Below are 7,156 nucleotides of genomic sequence, written 5' to 3' on the forward strand. Positions count from 1 at the left end.
GGTAGTCTTGCTATGTAGGCTGCAGCTACACCTCGGCCAGATTTGTAAATTCATGAACTTCAAGATTGTAGCCAGTTCCTGTCAACTACACCTCGGCTGCTGAAGGCCACTCTCAAGTCCCCTCCCTTCAGACACCGATCCACGTCTGCGTTAACTGAACCCACGTGGGTCACTGATCGCCACAGAGAGGGCAGTGGGAACTTCAAGGAAAGGCGCAAAAATATGGCGAGTCCTAAGCAGCCGAGGTCCCCCTACGGGGCTTAAACACTACCACTAAGGGCTCGCAATCTCTGGAAAGTTCCCCACCTCACGGAGCGCACATTCTATCACAGCCCAATCGTTGGAGCTTAAGTTTAAAATGGCGGCAGCTGGCGGGGTGGGGCGTGGGGGGGAGGGGAATGCTCAGTTATGCGCAAGCGCGCGCTGGTGTCACGTTCTGATCCCCATGCGCAGGCGCGGCTGGTACTCACAGGCAGGGCGGTTACTTCTTCTCTTCAGTGAAGGTCAGGTGGTTTTCTGCTCCAGTTTAAACCCATATCATCACTTACCTGGAAACCAGCAATGTTCCCCTATTACCAACGACTACCGTTAGGCTCCTTATGATCTCCTTCAAGGAGCAGGAAAAACATACTGGGAACATTTCCATCAGTACTAGTCTTATACTACTGGATACCTGCATATCCCCTTGATTGTTTCTGTTTGCTGCTCCTTAGTGCTGCCTGGTTACTTGCGGAGCTGTGAAGCTGAGCCTCGCTCACACACACCTGCTTCTATTGAAAGGTTACCTACAAAAGTCCCACAGTCAATAACACCCGAGACGCAATATCAGAAATTACCTGGATTCCTGCTTATTGATGCATCACTAGGAGTATAAAATAAACACACACCATCTGCAAGCAAGAATATATATTTCATGTTTACTAATATGCTGAGGCAAATTAATTTCTTCCCTGCATACCTGCTGAAAAGCAGGTTATCAGAGTTATGATTATCATATTAACTACCTAGTTGTCTGAAATTCAGAAGGTCTCTAATGTGAAAATGATACATCATTTCTTACTTGTGTCTTAGCAAAGTCCTCACCTGAAAACCTATAAAAACCGGAACCAAAATGAAACCAAACTTTGTTCATAGGGTTATGGTAGTATAGGAACCATCATCTCTTACCTGAATATGAGGAAATCTGAAGATCTCTAACATGTGAATGCTCACAACATCTCTTTCCTGTCTACCAGCAAAGTCACTGTTAGCTGCCATTGTTAATTTCACTGTCATCCATTGAGTGGAACCCGTAAAACCCATGGTGGCAACCATGGTTCGGGACACATTTTTTTGACCTAGACCATGCCACATTTCGTGGGAACTACTAGCATTAGAGGAATCATCAACTTTATCTGCATGCTTGCAGAATATCGAGGTCAAAAACCATTGACACACCATCATCTGTTGTCTGGGTACCTATAAAAATCCCATAGTCAATAGTGAGATGAAAAACACTATGATAACTTACCTGGAAACTTGCAAATCCTTGAGTCTTGACCAAGGTTCAAAACATATTAGCGCTAAACTAGTGAACATTAGGGGCTAATTCTTAGCAGTATTTATGGGAACACTGTCATTTCTTACTTGAGTACCTGCAAAAAAACCCAAGGTAAGACAAATGTTAGGGATACCATCATCATTTACCTAGATGTCCGAAAATCAGAAAGTCTTTAATGTAAGACTCACGTAACTCACTTATTAGATACCACAAAAGTCCGAAAGTCCCATTAACTATCATTGTTAGGGGCTCTGTGATCTCTTGACTGACACCTAAAAAAACACATTATGCCAAGTTTATTTAAGGACCTAACTTTTCCTACTGGGACACTGGCAAATATCTTTTGTCACTTCCATCTTGATGGGCCTGTAAATCCCTCATTCATTCCTCTGCTTAAACACACACAGTCTCGAAACTAGAAAATTGGTTAAACTAGATCTCAAGGTTACTAGTATTTATAGGCCCAGTTTCATTTTTTTTTACCTGAATACCTGCAAAAAACCGTGTACTGACACATGCTAGGGACACCATCATCATCTACTAGATTTCTGATGACCAGATGGTCTCTACTATGTTTAAGATCCACATTATCACGTACCTGGATTCCATGGTCTTTACCAGTAGCTCTCAAATAGAACCTGCAAAAACACATAATTAGGGATACATCTCCTACACGGACCTCAAAAACGTCCATGATCTCTACTATTATTAGGGGAATCATGAACTCTCTCTTGATCCTTTAGTTAGTTCTAAGGTCCATGCTGTACTTAAAGAGACTATCCCCTCTTGAATGGGAACTGAAAACATTGAACCCCTGGTTAGGGATACGTGTTCATCCATCTGGACCCTGAGAATTCCATCTGTCCATTCCATTATGGCAACCACTCATTTTACCTGCATTCTTGGAGAGCTCTAAGGTCCACACTGTAGTTGCAGACATCGTCATCTAGTCACTAGACATCTGCAAAAATCCCATGGTTACTACTGTAATGAGGACGTTGACATATTGTCAGGGTACCTGCTACTACGTTTGAAGAAAAATCATCTCTGAACTAAAAAACAAAACCAAAATCTGATCGTGCCTACTTTTGTTAGGGACGTTGATTTCGTACCCGAATACCCGTAAAAACAGATGCCTGTGGTACAAGTTCGGGACAGCACGATCACTTTTCCAGATATCTGAAAATCATACGGGTCTCTAATGTGTTTAAGGCCCACATCATCTCTTCCCTAGATATTAGCAAAGCCCCACATTTACTCCTATTATTAGGTCTCCTTATTTATTGACTGAAACCTGCAAAATCCCACGGTCTGCACTGTGGCGAGTGACACCACGATAGCATATCTGAACGATTCCAAAATACCATGACGTCTATGTGGTTGAAGCCCACATTATTTCCTTCCTTGTTATCTAGCAAGTCCCATGGTTTTACTGTGGCTAATTTTACCTTTATTCCTTTACTGGATACTGTAAACAGACAAAAACAAAAACAGAAAACAAGCCATGACCACAACCGTAATTAGAGAGACATCATCTCTTACCAGGACACCTGAAAATCCCATGGTCATTCCCATGGTTTAAGTCACCATCATTATTTAACGGATACCGAAGAGTTGCAGACTATGCCTCTTTGGCCTAAGAATTATTTTTGAGCAACTGCAGACACAGGACAAGCTCTCAAAGCTCAGTAGAAGTTGCCCTTTGGTCAGGGAAATTTCTGTTAGAAAGGAGTGTGTACCAGGAAGAGCACCATGGCCAGAGAAGTCTCTCAGGTGACAAAGTTATCTGCATGACAGGGCAAATGGTTTACCACACATTTCCTCTTCCCACCTTCCTGTGAATTGTCCTCCTCTCCTTTGGAAGCCCCAGACCCCTGTCCCTTTCCTTAGCTCTGGATGGACATAAGCCTCGATTGCCAGCTGCCTTCCCGAGTCTCCCATCTTTGTGGGGATCCCACATGGGCACAAGTAACCAAAATTGTTTTTCTCTTGTTAATTAGTCTTTTCTTACTGGGGGGTGGGGGCAGTCTCAACCAAGAACCTAGAAGGGCAGGGGGAAAATTATTTTTCCTCCCCTACAATACCTTCAAAGTTCCCTATTTACTGGACTAAATACTTGTAAAATATCATGGCCAGCGCAGTGATTTGTGACACATGATCTTTACTTGGTTATCTACAAAAGCCTATGGACTCTGCTAGGTTTAGAAAAACGGATCTCACGTGGAGATTGACAAATTATCCAGATAAACATTGCTGTTAGGGACACATCAACTCTAACCTGGGTAACTATAAGACACCTTGGTACCACCGTTATTAGTTACACATCATTTCTTACCTTGATACCTTCAAATGTTATGATCACCGCATTCTTAGGGACATCAACATCTCTTACCTGGATACTCGGAAAACTTCTCGTTCACTATGGTGGTTAGCAGCACTGTCATCTCTTGACCGGGTACCTCCAAGATTCTAACATCTTTTTCATGGCTAAGGACGCCATCATCTCTCTCCTAGACTTCTGAAAAATCCCACGTTTGCTTCTGTGGTTAGACTTTCCATCACACCTGGAATAACACAAAATGTCACATTCACTACTAGAATGAGGGATACCATAAGCTTCTACCTGCTTACTTGAGAAGTCCCAATTCCAGCACTGTAGTTAAGGCCACCATCTTTAACTGGGCATCTACAAAATTCCATGGTCACTCCCATGGTTACATCGATCATTTCTTACCTGGAGAGCTTCAATATTCAATGTTTACCACCTCCTTTCCTGCCGGGATATTTGCAAACTCTCATGGATATTACCATGGTTACGTCTTGGTCATCTGTTCCTTCTAAATCTACAAAACCCCGTGGGCACATCATGGTTAGAGACAACATTATCTCTTCGCTAGATTCCTTCCCAAACTATGGCCACCAGTATCATCTCTTACCTAAATATCTGTCAGATCTTAGGGTCACTGAATCTCTTGGATGGACATTCAATGCTCTTCATGCTCTGACTTCTGCCTGTCTCATCGGCTTCAGCCCCTGCTGTTCCCTCATCCTTTATAATGTGAACATTCTAAGTAGTTGAACTTCCCTAAACATTCCTTTCTCTCTTGGTTACAGGCAGTAGAATGCTCAAGCCAGCCCTCATCATCTAGTGGGAACTGATTATTGGCATATCTTTGCAACTCAGTGTCCAGTGGCCTCGAAATTGGCCATGGAGAAAGTATTTATGCCACATAAATCGGCCAGTGCTACACATTAGGGCTTTTCTTTTAGGCATTTACCAGGATGTGCTGCCGAATAAAGTAATAAATGAACAGCGAGAGACACAACTAATCATGACAGCTCAATCTTGCTTTCTCATGAATTTTTAAAAATTATTTTTATTTATTTATTTATTTGAGAGAGAGCAAGCACAGGTGGAGGAAGGGCAGAGAGAGAGGGAGAGAGAGACTCCCATGCAGGCTCTGCACTGTCAGCACAGAATCCCATGAGGGGCTTAATCTCCTGAACCGTGAGATCATGACCTGACCCAAAATAGTCAGACGCTTAACCAACTGAGCCACGCAGGCGCCCCACCATACAAATTTCTTCCTGTGCTTTTGGTGACAATCTAAATTTCTATCAGTAACCGTGTTTAGATTTCATGAGGTCCTCAGTCACTCTTCTTTTGAAAAACAAGTGAGGGGCAGCTCAGTTGATTCAGTGTCAGAGTCTTGATTGCGGCTCAGGTCATGATCTCATGGATGTGAGATCCAGTCCCGCGATGGGCTCTGCACTGACAGTCTGGAGCCTGCTTGGGATTCTCTCTCCCGCTCGTGCTGACCCTACCCTGCTTTTGTGCGCACACACGAGCTCTCTCTTTCAAAATAAATTCATATTTAAAAAAACCGAACACATGAAAAAAATATGTAAAATGTCAAGTGAGCGAAGCACCACCCTACATCCTTAATTTTGGGGTCCAGTGTGGGAGCCAATTTTATGGTGATTCGGGGGGGGGATCCTCCACTTGGCCGCAGTTCTGACGGCTGTGTCATTCAGAATCCTCAGAGACTAGAAGTGGGATGCAGTAAAGGCTATTTTCGTTTTCAGGTTGAGATTAGTTTTCGCTTCTATCCTCTTTACTTTTTCTCGCACCTTCCCATTTCTGTACCCATTCCCGACCCTAGAACACCCCCAGGTCAAGTGGACCATGGTGATTATAAATATAACTGATATATACCACCGGGCAATTTTCCTTTTCTTAAAGAAAATGTTCTGTTTCTTTTTGTTTTGTTTTTAATGTTTAATTTTAGAGAGGGAGATCACACGAGCAGGGGAGGGGCAGAGAGGGAGAGGGAGAATCCCGAGCAGACGCCACGCTATGAGCACAGAGCCCGATGTGGGGCTCGATCCTGCGAAGTGAGAGATCATGACCGGAGCTGAAACCAAGGGTCAGACGCTTAACCAACGGAGCCACCCAGGCGCCCCGAAAATGTTCTATTTCTTAATGCTTATTGTTACTACCCGTTTCTACTCGCCAAGGTCAGCCGTAGGCAGGACGACACTATAGGTCCGAGGCCCCAGGCACAGGAACCAGCCCTGAGAACAAAGTTCTGTCTCCTGAACCTACTTCTCACCCACCTCGCCCCTTACATTTCCCAGGTGATGATCTTTGCTCGTCATGATCTTGTTTCCAGGCACTGGCTGAACTCAAATGGAATTATTTCCTGCTTTGTAGGGGATTAAATGTGCATTAAAATTATCATGGGCCCCCAACTGGGTTTTTAAGCTCAAAACCCCCAGGGTCAGATTCCTGTGGCACTTTCCCTTTATATTTTGACTTCAGTGGAGAAAAATGTTTTACAGCCATATCTTTTAGCAGTTTGGTTAGAGTAACTGAAGGGCTTGCCTCTCTGTGTTTACCAATAGCTATCAGGCGCCAGAGATAGCTGGGCCCGGCTTTCGGCTGGGCAGAGGGCGAAGTCTGGCATTTGGGCTTTCAGCCAAGGCGTGCCCTGACTCGGTAAGGTCCCTTATCTCTAGCGGCCTTACATGCTCCCGGGACACGCCTTCTAAAAATTCATTTGGAAATGGTAGGTAGGCTCGTAAGCACAGCATAACGGAGAGATACAGAATCACCACATTGTACACCTGAAACTAATGTAACACCACGTGTCAACGATGCTCCTTAAGTGTTTTTAAATTCTTTAATTTACACATCTTATGTCTTGACTATCATGTCTGAATACAATCATACTATATAGCTGTTATGTTTATGGTATATATGATACATAGCTGTTACTATAAATACTACTACTACTGTTTTTTAAACAAGATGAACGTCTTTTTTTTTTTTTAAAGAGAGAGAGACCGAGTGCGAGCAGAGGAGGGGCAGAGAGAGAGAGGGAGACACGGAATCCGAAGCAGCCTTCAGGCTCTGAGCTGTCAGCACAGACCCCAACGCGGGGCTCGAACCCACAAACCGTGAGATCATGACCTGAGCCGAAGTCGGACACTTAACCGACTGAGCCACCCAGTTGCCCCTACTACCACTGATTTTATGTAATAAGCTTCGGAAATCCTGGGATTGACACTAAAATGACTACTTTGGCATTTAAGAGTTCTAAGACCCATTTCGGG

This window comes from Hyaena hyaena, unplaced genomic scaffold, assembly GCF_003009895.1.
Source record: "Hyaena hyaena isolate Hyena2069 unplaced genomic scaffold, ASM300989v1 scaffold_85, whole genome shotgun sequence".
NCBI classification, from domain to species: Eukaryota; Metazoa; Chordata; class Mammalia; order Carnivora; family Hyaenidae; genus Hyaena; species Hyaena hyaena.